This window comes from Dendroctonus ponderosae, unplaced genomic scaffold, assembly GCF_020466585.1.
Source record: "Dendroctonus ponderosae isolate FM_Combo_2020 unplaced genomic scaffold, Dpon_F_20191213v2 Dpon_F_20191213_8, whole genome shotgun sequence".
In the NCBI taxonomy this organism is placed as follows: Eukaryota; Metazoa; Arthropoda; class Insecta; order Coleoptera; family Curculionidae; genus Dendroctonus; species Dendroctonus ponderosae.
Genome location: NW_026019016.1, coordinates 4,784,891 through 4,799,530, shown reverse-complemented (window position 1 = coordinate 4,799,530; position 14,640 = coordinate 4,784,891). Strand labels below are relative to the sequence as shown.

The 14,640-nt window shown below is 35.1% G+C and overlaps 1 protein-coding gene across 6 annotated transcripts in view; it reads left to right on the top strand.

The window, feature by feature from the left end:
- LOC109538086 (nuclear hormone receptor FTZ-F1) overlaps nt 1-14,640 on the top strand; it is a 108,466-nt gene that overhangs the window by 19,438 nt on the left and 74,388 nt on the right. Inside the window, exons 1-2 of one of the 6 annotated variants that reach the window (XM_048668893.1) lie at nt 2,864-2,956; nt 11,378-11,450. The exons of 3 other annotated variants lie outside the window; for them this stretch is intronic. The gene's annotated coding sequence lies outside the window, so the exon portion shown is untranslated. Of the gene's footprint in view, nt 1-2,863; nt 2,957-3,093; nt 3,185-11,377; nt 11,451-14,640 lie in introns of those variants that run through there. 2 more of the 6 variants (XM_048668894.1, XM_048668896.1) reach the window with 2 other exon arrangements.

Genomic DNA, 14,640 nt, shown 5'->3' with positions numbered 1-14,640 from the left:
CAGACTGACAATAAGATAGACAAGGATAAACGGTAAATTCAACAAGATTTGTTGACGAAATGTCAACCTGTTCTCATAACCTCAACCCTCAAACCTTACAAGACCAAACATTTGAATGGTTAACTCCAAACAAGCTAGTGCCTGTGTATTCAGTTAATTAAAAACTTATCTCGTATTCAGTTAATTAACTCCTGCTCCATTTGTATCTCCTTGTGCTGTGTGTATCGTACAAAGGTGGTAGGAACGTAGCGCTTCCTCGGTATTTATTTGGTGCTTGGGAAAGTGTCAGTTGTCAGTGTCACTATCTTCCTGGAACCACTCTTCTCGCCCTTTCTTGGCGTGAGTTCTTTCAGCTTCTGCTATGTTACTGTAATATTTCCCCTGAACTAATCGCAGATCCGCAAATTCTTGAACGGAAATTCAAATTATTGTTATTATTGACAAGGGCTATCCACCTATAACTATCTGTTAGTGACAAAAAACATGATTGCCGCTGTGTCTTTTCATCAAAAAATTGTAGAAGAGAACTTTTTTGATATAAAAAATTTTCGTAATTTGAAACAAAGATGGTAATTTTTCTTTTTGAATGCTTAAGTATTCCAATGTGCTACCAATTAAACATAGAACAATTTCAAAATAATGCTTAATAACAAAGTTGAAATTCGATCTTCAACTGTTAAAATCTTCTAGAAATTTTCGAAAATTTTTTGTGTTAATATTTTTTTCGTACTCCCCGAGGAAGCCTCTATCACCCCTTAAAAGGAATGACGCCAATTTTGAATCACCCTGTATATAGAGGCCCGTTTGCTGTTTTCAAAACTTGTTTTGACACATTTGAAGACGATCTAGATGTCCTTGGGATAGTCGAATTTGGATTTCCAAAAACGATATCTAACAGAAATAATCTAGTGGAGGACTTGGACAAACTAACTTTTTTAAAATATTTGGGTTTTACAAAACTACCACAAATATAAATAAATTGGATCATTTAATTGATTTTGGTCAGTTGCAAAATGAAACCATAAATAATCTTCAACATCACCGCAACACTACACAACAACATTTCATTAATTATCTGGCACATTTGCGTTAAAATTTTGGTCTGTCAGTACAAAATAAAATTACAATACCTATATAAAATTGTTTAATAAAAATGGTTAAAAAAGATATGTATTTAAAATATGAACGTTGGGTTGAAAAACACTCTAAACGCAAGGTTCCTAAATTGTACAATTTTACTAAACGTGTTCGAACTGAGGTTAATCCCTCGAGCTCTCTTCTCAATCGCCAAATTTCAAATGTAAAGATAGATAGCATGAATACATGTATTAATTGTATCATGGCAGCAAACGGTCATAATTCCACATATGGCAAACCGATACTGCTTGACACCCGCTTAACAAAGCCAACAACACATTGGTACGTTGCAAGCCGTTTACTTTAAAACGGAGCTTAATTTTGAAGGTTGGGTTATATAAGCTTGCCTTTAATATAAAGCGGTGCAAACGGCCCTAAGTATTTTTTTGAAAAGCTCGAATTCCATCGAAGAACAAAGCTACTATTTCATTGGGTTGAAAAATGTGTTACTTTTAATTGTACATACTTTCCTGACTGTGTTTCAATTCCAAATCAAAATCAATTCCTGGCCTTCAGTCATTTATTGTCTATTTATCAATTAAAATACGTTTCGGTGTTTTCCACCATCATCAGTTTCTCTAAAATAACAGATAGTAAAAAAAATGTTTTCATTAATTTAAAAAACAATCACAATTCGTCAACAGCTTCATCATATCACACACTAAAATACATCACAATTGCAACACTTTAACAAAGAATTCTAGTCTCTTCCCAGAATTGATTGTCCTGACTAATCACCTGTTAGGCCTAATTAATTTTAGAATGTTTTAAAGTGTTGCAATTGTGATGTATTTTAGTGACGAACTGTGATTGTTTTTTAAATTAATGAAAACATTTTTTTACTATCTGTTATTTTAGAGAAACTGATGATGGTGGAAAACACCGAAACGTATTTTAATTGATAAATAGACAATAAATGACTGAAGCCCAGGAATTGATTTTGAGTTACTTTTAATGTATATGCAATAGGATAAAATAATAAATATATAGCTTTCTCTTCGGTACCGGCACCTTAGGTCCTCAGGTAGCATGATAAACTTAAAATGCACTGGCCAGTGTGACGTTTAACAGATGCGACTAGAGCCAACAATTTTGTAGTTAGTCAAGCTGCAACAAGTCTCAAGTACAAAACTTGGCTTCGATTGCGTTTTATATCCATCACAAGATGACAAAAATTATTTTGAGTTTTTCGCGGATATACAATTACGGAAAAGGTTTCGGTATTCGCAGGCCACTACTATTGAGGTGATTTTACCTTTTTCAAACTACTATTATTGAAAGCAGGTAATCGTGGACTACCAAGATCACAATATCACCCACGCATTACTCAATTAGTGGTATGTTTAAGACTCTATGCAAGCAGTTTTCTATTCTATAGATTCCATGCAGTTTGTATTCAGTTGAAACAACAGTTTCTAGCGAGGAACTCAATACATTGGAAGTTTTTGCAACTTCAATGTGCGGAGCTAAAAATAGACAAAAAGTTGATGTAAAAACTGGAACAATCAAAGTTTTAGTTGGTGCATCTTCGGATGTCACCTTGGAGTTCGAGAGTCCATAAAGAAATTGATATGAAAGTTTCCCAACCCAATTTGGCGCGTGTTACAGTTGCGAGTACTGATAAGCTGAAGTGGGCGCTTAGTAGATAAATCAACGGTTCAATTCTATTGTGTTCCTTATCTGGAGATGTACGGACGCTACTGATTGATTGCTTAAAGCACAGAGATACGAGTTATTAAATGTAGTTAAATGATATCACGCCAGTCTCGCACATTGTGCAATCACAAAACGAAAATAAAAGTGGTGCCAATGTCATTGGGTAAGTGGGTCAGTGGAACACGGCAAATACCGCCCGCCGCCTCCTCGCGACGCCAAAGTAAAAACAGATATCGCGTATAATTCTGTTTATTTTTTTAAATCGGAATTTATTGTTTTGCGCATTGATATTTTCAGGAGTCGTGTTGACGTATTGGGATACTCTTTGGAAAATTCGGAAAGTTGTTTGCCAACTGATAATTCACTCTAATGATGAGGGGAGTCACTATAAGTAAGCCTATTTGCCAAGCAGATTTATTCGCTTGGTTCAGAATATTTTTGCCTAGCGCGTTACACGCACGACGAATTTTTGTCAATTTCTTGACAAATTCTGGGGTGTTTAGTTAATACCTAGAACTGTTTTCTGTCCATTTTTATAAAGAGTCACAAAGTAAGAAGCCATTCCTTTCATGGTGCTCTCATCGGCAGCTCCGTTTTTCTTAGAATCGAATTGCTGATGTGTTAATGTTAATGATTTCATCCAAAAATTTCGAAGAAATATCCTTGAATGAATGGCACGACGAGTTTCCGATATGCCGGGGTAAAAACTGAAATTTATGCCATCATTACGCCATCAATTGAATTACATTCACCATTATGGTATTGAAACGAGAGTAAAAGTGGTCAGTATGTCACGGTCAGTTCTTTTGAGGTCGAAGTTGGTAGGAGAGAGATTGCGATTGAACAAGTGACTCGAGACGAACCAAATCTGGTAATCTTGGAGAAACTTACGCGCTTTCGATTTCAATAATGTATTAAAAACCCAAAAATCCGGTTATCGATTTGAAGGTTTTTTATTTCATTTTCGCATTTAATCAAATCCAAATTGTCCATACCACATGGATAGGATTGGTTATCCTATCCACTGGAAAACCCCCATACTGGCCAATAGCGGTGGGAGAAAAGTAACTAAGTCGAGTACTCGTTACTCATAAGTATCCAAAGTAACGAATACCGAACTAAGCTACCAAACGAGTATTCAAGTAACCAGTTCATGGATTGATACTGTTGAACGGCTTTTTCTTTAACGAGTCTTTTGTATACAGGGTGTCTCACGGTCAGCGTCCATTAGATTATTTCTGGAAATAATGCGATTTGAACCCCGCAAATTTGGATAATGGGATTTTCGGAGACGCTCTTTTCAGATTAAATAACAGCCACATTATGCGACTTCCGGTTATACCAGAAATTGTCTCAAGCCTACTTATTTTAAATTAAACTCCCAAATGTCTGTGTGCTTTAGTGTAGGAGACGCAATTTTTTAAGTAAGTGAGCGGAATTGACTGACACCATCAATTTTGTGCGTCACATTTACAAAGCCGACAAAAATCAGGTTCACGATGGATTTTTGTAAAACTTTTCACGTCTATCGGATCAAATGTGCACTAAAGTTGGTAACAGACTCAACTTCTTCCGTGCTTGAGTTTGGGAAACGTGAATTTTTAAATAAGCAAGCGCAATTGACTGACAACATCAATTTTGAGAATCACATTTACATAGCCAACGAAAATCAGGTTCTGGATGGATTTTTCTGAAATTTTCCATGTCTATAGGGTTAAGTGTCTACCAAAGATGCTAAAAGATGCAACTACCTGCCTGATTTTTTAGTCTGGGTATGTGAATTTTTATAAAGCGAGCGCAAATACTTTTTTCCAAAAATTTGCGTTTACGACTTGCCTACAATTTTCAATAAAATGTTTCAATTCTCTTCTCTAAAAATGCATTATTAGCGTTTAAATGCATCTAAAGTTTGCCTAAAGTATAATAATTCGAAATATTTTTCGACATTTAAATGCATCTGGTGTTGACATAAAGTGTGAAAATTAAAATTTTGGCTTAAAAATTTAATATACGGCTTTCAAAGTTAGTTTTCTCAACCGTAACTTTTACATCAACAACATCAACGCAGTTTTATTTGTTCAAAGAAAGTGCGATTTTTGTGTCTAAAAATGCTTGTTTGCCACATCTCAAGTTTACCTAAAGTGTAAAATAGGAATTTTTTTGCCCGATTTTTAACCGATTTTAATTGCCTAAAAAGCCGGTTTTAGAGAAGAATGTGCTCTTTGCAACCCCGTCTTACTGACCCAAATGGGCTCAGTATTAAAAGTGTTATTAAGAGAAAAACGTCTACAGCAAAAATATTTTTTTCAAATTTTCGATTTTTCGACCTCAAATGCCCTGGAATTTTGTTAACGATGCCAACATTGATATGTTTTTTTGCTGAATTTCAAATTTCAACCTGAGGCCAGTATTAAGAGAAATACACCAAAAATTCGTACTAAAATAAAATGTCATGAAACTCAAATCAATTTTTCATCAAAAATCGTTTTTAACCTTTCAGAACGCATTTTGAGAAAAAAACACGCAAAAAACTTTGAAAAATGTAATATTTCGAAAAAATAACTAAAAACTAAAGAAATTTTAGAACTGTTGAAAATTTTGTGAATAAAAAAGAAAAATCACTGGAAAAAACTGACAGAAAGTTTGAGTTTTGAACACATTCAAAAAGTGAATAGTTCGGCAGGTTCTCGCAATCTTGCCAATGTCTCCCAGAATTCCACTTATTTTGTTTTATTTTATTTTATATTTATTCCAGAAAATTATGCAGAATCAAACGAATCAGCGAATAATTAATTAGCGAGCACAAAATAATACTTAATTTTGCATCTAATATTTTCAGTTTCTCTCTTCTTTGAAAAGATATTCAATTTTACGCGACACCCAAATAATGATAAAATTTTGAGAAAAACTATATTTTGCTCAGAAACGAATATAGTAGGGTAGAAAAACTGTTCATAAAAGTTATTGGAAATAAAGAAAGGAACACAAGCAAAAACATTATACAGGGTGTTCCATTTCTTTTTTTCCATTTTCCATCAATAATCGTTCTCGCAAAATGAAATCACCCATCCTAATGTTCGACTCCGAAGCCCAAAGGCCCATTTATAAACTTGACGCCGTTTGCGCTGACGTTCTGACGTTTGCCGTTTGCGCTAAAAAGGCGATTTATATACTTGCCGTTACCGTTTGCTGTCAGTCGAATTTTTAACCCCAGATCTTTCCTGTTGTTATTGAATGTTTTGAATCAGCTTATTTGGTCCGACCAAATACTGAATTCGGATTGGTTGGTACGTTAGTACTACGGCTGTTCTATAAACGTTCACCGGCAAGAAATGAAATTGGTTGATATCGAGCGGCACGGAACGCAAACGGTAACGGCCCGTAGTATTTATAAATGGCTGTTAGGTATTCCTATACTTTAATTTGGACGCAAACGGTAACGGCGAACGCAAACGCAAACGTCAAGTTTAGAAATGGGCCTCAATACTCTGCTACTCGTACTCGCTCAGACTAACTGGTAATCAATACCAGTAATTAGTACAAGTACCGATGGATACCGAGTACTTGTTCAGAGTAGGGATGGGAGAAAAACATCGATGTAATTCGTTCGATGTTCGATATTTTTACCATCGATGTTGGAAATTTGGGACATCGATCAAACATCGATGTTAGAACTCTTTGATAGTGCCGATACAAACGATGCCGCGGCATAGTGGCCCATTTCCAGCTGCACCCGAAGAAAGCCTGATTTTGCAGTCACTTGACCGAAAAATGTGGCTACTATCAGTTGAATAAATTTAGTCGATTATTTAATGTCATAGTAGTAGTAAAATAAAATTATTTAAGTTTAAGTTAATTTGAAATTTGTATGCAACGGCAAACTATCAGAACATCGATGTTGTCAAACATCGATGTTCTGCCTTCGTTGTTTCTCTAACATCGATATTACCTTTCGATGTCGACATCGATGGCTACTATCGATGTTATAGGATCGATGTCCCATCCCTACATTGTACCAACCACTCCGCAGCGCTTCTCGGTGGTACTGCTGAGCAGCTCACGTTAACCTAAAGCAGACTTCTCAGCAGCGCCACTGAGAAGCGCTGCAGAGTGGCCCGTGTGAAATGGCTCTAAGAGCCATTTGACACGTCTGGTCTAAATTATCTTGCCTCTATTGAAGAATGCTCCTCTAACGACTTTGAAGCTTGGATCTGATTTATGTAGACCGAACCACTACCTACAGCATTTTTTATTTTTCTCGCAATATACCCAGCTATATATGCGGGAGATGCAATAATTGCTGTGTCTTACTTCATAAAATTGGGTAATAGGTAGGTCTTCTGTTTCCATTGAAGGTTCTTTTTCATCTGGCTCACCACTAACGAGATACTTCAAACTATTTAATGCATCACCTTCATCATGCTCACAATTTGCATTGGGTGAGTAAGGAGACGTTAAGAGTTTATAAAGGAGTAACATGTTGGATTAACATTAACACAAAAAGTTACTTTAACGGTATATGTATACCGAGTTTCAAGTCAAAAATCAAATGTTGGCATTATTTTAAATTTTTACGCAAAGTCCGAATTTTTGTACCAGTATTCAGTAGAGAGCCATGGAAACAAATTCAAGCCGCGTCTCATAATTGTCAATTTGACATTAATTGCGTCAGTGCGCTGACAAAATGCCTATTGAACATCTCAGTTTAAGGGAGAAAATAGAAATAATTAGATTATTTGGTGATGGAGTTCGAAGTAGTAGACAAGTTGCGGAAGAATTCAATATGAGACACCCACAGAGAAATCCTATTAGACAAAACTGCAGCAGGGGTGAATTTGCGTTTCACTCAAACCGGAAGTGTGTTGAACAGTCCGCTTCACGCTCAACTTCGAAATCGAACACATAATGATGATTCCATCATAGCTTCAGTTCGTGCCAATCCTCCAATGAGTTTACATCTGAGGGCTGTTGAATTAAATGCAAGTAAAGGCAAAATTAGAAGATGCCTGGTTCGTCATAAACTAAAGCCGTTCAAACCAAAATCTCTGCACACGTTGAGAGAAGGTGATGACTTGAAAAAAAAAAGAAATTAGGCATAAAGAACTGTCAAACGGTTGGTTGACGGTAGTACTATATTGTTGGAACGTAGTGGCGGAAAATTATCACTAGATTTATAGTTTATGATTCTACTTTGTATGCCATCAAGTCGCGCTGTTCGATTGTTGCTCCTTTGGGAAATATTTACTTGCTTCATGTTATTTGCAAATCTGAAAACTGGGCAACGTCCGTGCAAAGCCGGATGCCCGGTTTCTTCGTAATTGACACAGTAAAGCGCGCTTTTATCGTTATCCGCTTTTCCGATTTTGCATTCGCCCGGTTTATGATTATCTTTGCACTTGACGCACCGATATCATAACGAGCAGTCCGAGCTGGAGTTCCCAAGGCTTTGGTAGTTTGTGCATTGAAAAATTGATTTTTTTGCAGTGGTTCCCAGGTAACTTTGTGGTATGCCAGCGACGTAATTTTCCTTATGTTTTGCCTCAGTTTGGCCTAAATTACCTCGAATCTCTTTAAGAATAATATTCTTTGGCTTTAGGAGTTTGTTGCTCTTTGTTGTGCAATTTGCAGGCCCTTCTTCTCAAAGGACTCCCAGGACATCCCAAAACTCGCATAGAGACGCTAAACGTCGCCTGCCAGGATAAACCTTTTGTGGGATTTTACGAGCCACTTTCTAGCTCTTCACACAATACTTGAATGGACCCAATCAACGGTTTGGTTTGAGGGACGAGGGATCGTACGAAACTCGTCAATTTATTTTGGCGCTAATATTTTTTGAATTACAGCCCCGTGCCTCGTAAAGCTTTAATCCACTTTTAAGCTGGGTTAAATGCTAAGCGCAATTAAAAGTGCGGCACAGTGAGACGTGATGAGTTATGACGAAAAATTCAGAAACAAAGAATACTAAACAAGTTCAGAGTTGTGCGTTGAGTAAAGAAGAGCTGAGAGATTTGAAAAACTGTTGCGGTACACGAATTGCATCGCGTTTTTCGAAAATATATTTCTCAGAAACGAAAAATACTCTTTATGTTGTGCGGTCAGTAAAGAAGATTGCGCTCTAAATCTCTTCAAACCTTCAAAAATGCATTCAAATCAGATAGATAAAATCCTGAATTTTGTGCGCTTCTTAAATGTCGATTTAAAAATGAAACTTTTTACGCAACTACATACTCTTCAATAGAAAATTCCAACTTCTAAAGTAAAGCCAGTACAAACGTGAAACACGTGTTGTTTTTATAAAATTTTAAGAATGCATAAAACTTCAGTTGCTGGTCGAAAAACTTATCTCAGTTCAAGCTAAAGGATTTGTTGATAAGAGATCACTCTTACCAGCTTTCTGCAAAAGCTGGCGTCCCATCTTCCATTTCTACGCGATTCACACGACACAAAGTATTATCGACCGATTTCGTCCACAGTCGACACACCTTTTCGAAAAAATATACTGAACTGCAGAATAAATATGATTATTTAACCATTTGCATGTTCGCCCTTTCGATGATTAATTGCCCTGCTCTTGCTTGGCAGTTCAATTTCAGTTTGTGTATTGATCACATTTTTGTAGAAAACGCCTGTTCACATTGCAATATTTCCAGAGGAAAATTTCAAGTTCCAACTTAATCAAAGTCAACAACAACTAAACGAAATACGTACATAATATAATAAAAACATAATCAAGGTAGTATAGCGGATGAATAACTAATCTTATCTACAGATGTAAGCAGTAAACCGTTTCTCTGTTCTGATTACTGAGGGCAACACTATTTAAATTACCTATTGCCAAACAATCTAAAAGAAGCAGCTATGATAAACTGAGATATGTCATTTTAAATTGAGTATGTATATCGTGTACTCAAAGTGATTTTCTGTCGTAATCTTGCACAAAAAGCCTTGTACGCATGGAAGCGCAATTCTTCCTGGTGTTGATCAACAATTATAAACTTGAACAACAGTGAACAGGACATTAAAGTCGCAAAATAAAAATGTCAATTGACCAACAAAGTTGAGCAACACAAATCGTCATATACAGACCAAATACAAAATCAACTAATGTGCGTGTTTGTATTAAAAAAAAATTTTAACCCAGATTCCCTAAATGGCACCGGCCGTGACACACTGACCACTTTTATTCTCGATGGATGGTTTTGTACCATATCAATAAGTATGTATGATCGGCACATTTGTTTTGCCTCATTATTATACAATATTCGTTTCAAATTTTGTCAGAACACACATGCATAATCAGTAGGTGTGTTAATTGGGCCCACTTACATTTTGGCAGTCGGATTTTAGGGGGGTTCTCGCACAAGGTTCTTGCGATAACGATATACGTGTAATAAGAGCGTGCTTCGTGTCGTTTCGAACTTTTATTTGAGAATAGTTAATACAGTTTAAAAATTTGGAATACTGTCAATTTGGGGGCCATGAGAAGAAATATTGAGACGTGATGTTAATGTGCTGACAATCTTTGAAACATATACCCAGATGCTTAAATTTTGGGTTTCGTTCTAAGAGTTCTTATTACTTAGGTAAATACATTTCGTATTTTTGGTTTTTCTGTAAAGGGCAGTCATCAAGACAACTCAAACTTTGGAAACTGTTAATCTAAACAATTGCAACAATAGGATTCGCAGGTCTATTCAGTCTCTGTTGATTCTTGGGCCTTTTATTGTGATTCCTGCATTTTGATTTTCTACAGCCTCCAATAAGATGCAACTGCATCTTCCAAATACAGCTTAATCACAGTTGGTGAGGAAACGCACCCTGCTTCACATCACTTTCTATTTTAATCCTCCAGTGTGTTTCGATCTATTTAGAATCAAATGAGCTTGATGCCTCTTTAGACTAGATTCTTTTGCTTGAGGAACCTCACCAGGTAATAGAGTATTCCATGTTATTTTCATTCCTTTCGCCTTTTAATAGGTCTATTACTCTTATATTTTTAGCTGTTGTTCAACTTCTTTTTCTATTTTTCTTGTGTCAAATCATGTACGTTTTTTTTTGCAGAACTTTATAGGTGATTCGTTACGGTCCCTTTATGAACTTTTCTCTTTGTGCTAACGTTTGGTTCCATACATGGTTATTATGGATCTATTCTTTTTTGAGATCCATTCTTCCATGTTTATCTCTACCTGCTCTGATATTTTGTATTATAAATCCCTGTTATCACATTGCCATATAACTAAATCTACATTTTAGTAAACTGCAGAAAAAATGCGCAAAAATGTTCAGCACTAAATACATCTGGCTGTCTTTAATACATTCGTTTCATCTGATTATTAGTTAAGAATTCATAGGGGTGTCTGTACGTGGACAGTAGTACTGCATTTTGGCACAAACACGTAGGAAATTGAACACTATTTTGATGAATTTACTTCGATATAATTAAGTAAATTAGTAGAATTATTTTAAATTTGTATGTTTTACGGAACGCATTAGAAACATTAATTTGCCATAATCGATTGAATTAATCGTATATTCTTGCACGTGTGGAAAGCTATACCTATGTTGAAGGCATGCTTTTTTTCAGGTAAGCCCTCCTGAGAGGATTGATAGTTAAGCGAAAAGATCCGCCGAGCAAGTTTGGCTGCAAATTCCTTATGGTAAGTCAACTATAAATTTGCTCCATTGATTGATTCAAAACCTTGACCTAAATTTCCCGGAAAAAAACTACCTTTAATAATTTCCAGTCAAATTAATATTTAATCCCGGTTCAATTCTGCATATCGCGACACGCACAACATTACATAAGGAAATAAAAATGGCTTCAATCAACGAAACATAACCGTAAAGCTTAGTTTTGCTTGTTAATATGTATGTGATAATAATAATTGGAAAACGCACGCCAAAAAATATTAGACATAAGGACATGTTATTGAAGAAAAAGCTCATTGTTTACTCGTGTGTGGCATAATTTCGAGCACCGTATTTCTGTCTTATTAGGTTGGCTTGATTGATAGATATGGGGCGTGAAATTACCATTAATGTTGCATTATCAAATGCAAATTTTACTGCAAAAATTGGGTCAAAAAATTTTATTATTTAAGCTTTTTAGCTACGGATATTTCATAAGGCGATCACTCGGGTTTAAGAGGGTAGGTGCACTTAACAAAGAACTTTAATTGATATCGTTAATGAGACTTGACAAAGTAGTAGGAAAATAAAGTTAAATAAAGCTGCTGGAAAATTAATTAGTTTGATCAAGATTAACATTTCGAAGCCTGGCAATGGGTTTGCTCTCAATACTGTTTGCAGAACTTTAATACGTTCTGATCCATAGCGTTCGAAGTGATTCAAAAGTTCATATTTTATAAGAAAAAAGTTGATTTCAGCAGTGAATTTACGAATTTAGATTTGCATATATGTTCTAGTCTAATTCCATAAATTGCATATTTTAGCCAATTCCTTTCTGAATGCAGGCACGTGCAAGTCAATGTGTTTATTTATTTAATTATGACTATTTTAAGATATTTACAAATTACTTAGCGGGCTTTCGGTGACAAACGAGGTGTGATATTTATTCGGTTGCAAATCCAATGTTCCTGAATTTTTCAGTATTAGTTGTATTGGTCTACTGAGCTGAAAATATAAACTAGATCAAGTGGTTATAACTGAAAGAGTGCACTAATACGTTTCGAATTAATTGCCTCCATCTGCTTTTTTTAATCAGTACATAAGTTCTGCTAGAACAATTAATTATTTTAACTAAGGCGCAAATGGTTACTTTGTATTTCAACTACAACAAAGTTGACTTTTTTCAAAAAGTTATTACGAACTTGTCTGCGAACTGTAAGCTTTAAGTTACTGTACTTAGTAGGGTTTCGGAAATGATCTTTGTGTTGATGGACAGAAGTTTAAATAAACATAATTTTTTAGATTATGATTTATCTTTATTCATCATATATAAATTTTGAGAAGATAATTTCATAAATGTTTTGTATAATTTGAAAGGTTCAAGTGAGTTAGCAATTGACAAAATTTTGAAAAAATTCATTATTTTGTTCGGTAATATTTTAAAATTCGATTTCTCAACATTACTTGGTTTCTCGCACAAGTTAATTAAGAATGTTCTGCGTGAATTATTTGATTGTTAATAATTTCTTCAATTAATTTCGCTTATTTTCTATGGCAGCTCGTCTTCTTTTCTTTGAATTGACAGTTAACTTAACATAAAATTTGGAAAATTACTACCGGATATATATAATAATAATGTTCAAAAACCGGATGGAATTAAAAAAGCACTGCTTTATAGTTTATTTATTGCAAAAAGGTTCTTACAATAAGGACAATTTTTTAGTGAGTGTGTGAGAAGTTTGGCTTGATGACGCGCCTAATTTAACTAAAAATACTAGATAGTCATTGAAAAACATCACTGAGCAATAAAAGCTTAATTTGGGCTTAGCTTCCAGTTACACTCTAAAAACTATTGGCTTCCAAACATTCACGTAAATGTTTAGTTTGCCTTTGCGGTACGTGTCAAACTCGTTTCCTTCCCACATAGACCACATGTAGCAAGGAATATAAATGAGTAGCAAATATTTCTGCGAGTTATAAATTTATCTGTTTCCACCTTCATGGTCCGAACCCTGGAAACAGTCTAACCCTAAATGAAATATGATAGAAATCTGAAATGTAATCCACTATACCTGAGTATATTTTCAGGACAGGAATGTTGCAAAATTTGTTATTTAAATTAGCCACTATGAAACTATCTAATTTGTTTCGTAATTTACTTGAAAAATGCACAGCGGATTGAAATTCGGTTACTCATTTTTTATTGAGTTTTTTACAATACTAGTATGTATTCTTAATTTTTCTTACTAGGGAACAGTAGAAGGTAAAAGCTAAATAAAATTGTTCTAATCAATGCACCTGAGCGTGTCAAGTAAAATGAATGCGTTCGAAAAAATGGAATAAACAGGACCATTGATTTCTAGAACGTATTGGATAGTGAGAAAAACCATTAGCAGCTTCGTAATCAGGCCTAATTTGTTAAAGTATTTTAAGCAATTTATGCAATATTTTGCCAGTTCCAACCTCGTGTGAAAGCTTCAGTTTTGACATTAAATCGTCAATTCCAATTAAGATTGCACACTAATTAGTGTTTGTATTCAGTAATTTTAAATCCATATGGAAATTATGCCTACATCCAACTTGCCTACTGCACTAGACCCACTTTAGAGATGGCGTCCATGGACGCCCACTCGGTGATATTTGGTCTATATTGCAAAATTATTTTTATTCAATTCGTCACGGAAATTTATGAAAATATTTCGAATTTATCACTACTGTGTCCAGTTCCAACATTTTATTTATTTTATTCGTTTAGATTCTGGTTTCTTATTTCGAGCAGATTGTCGCCTAGTTCGAAATAAGTTCACTTGCAACTAATTTTGCCACAACCAAAGCACGTTGTTTTACGTCTTAATATATATCAGCCAATGTTTGAATATTGTATTCCTCATTAGTGGCAGTTTGAAGCTACAATTAAATTAATTTTATGGCAACATTTTTACAATCAGATTTGTTTCACACGTGATTTTCAGTGCTTCGGAGAGCTGCCCCAAAACTGAATAATTTGTCCTCGGGCTGTGTTTGTTTCGTTAAAGATTCAACACACAAGATTGTTAGTCTCCTGCTGTTTTTAATTTTACTTAAAACTTGCCTCAACGTTATATTTATGTCTTTATTATTTTTATCATATTTTTCTCCTCTAATTTATCCACATATGTACATATATGGTCTAGATGAAGCAAGGGCGGATCCAGGGGGGGGTCATGGGGGTCATGACCC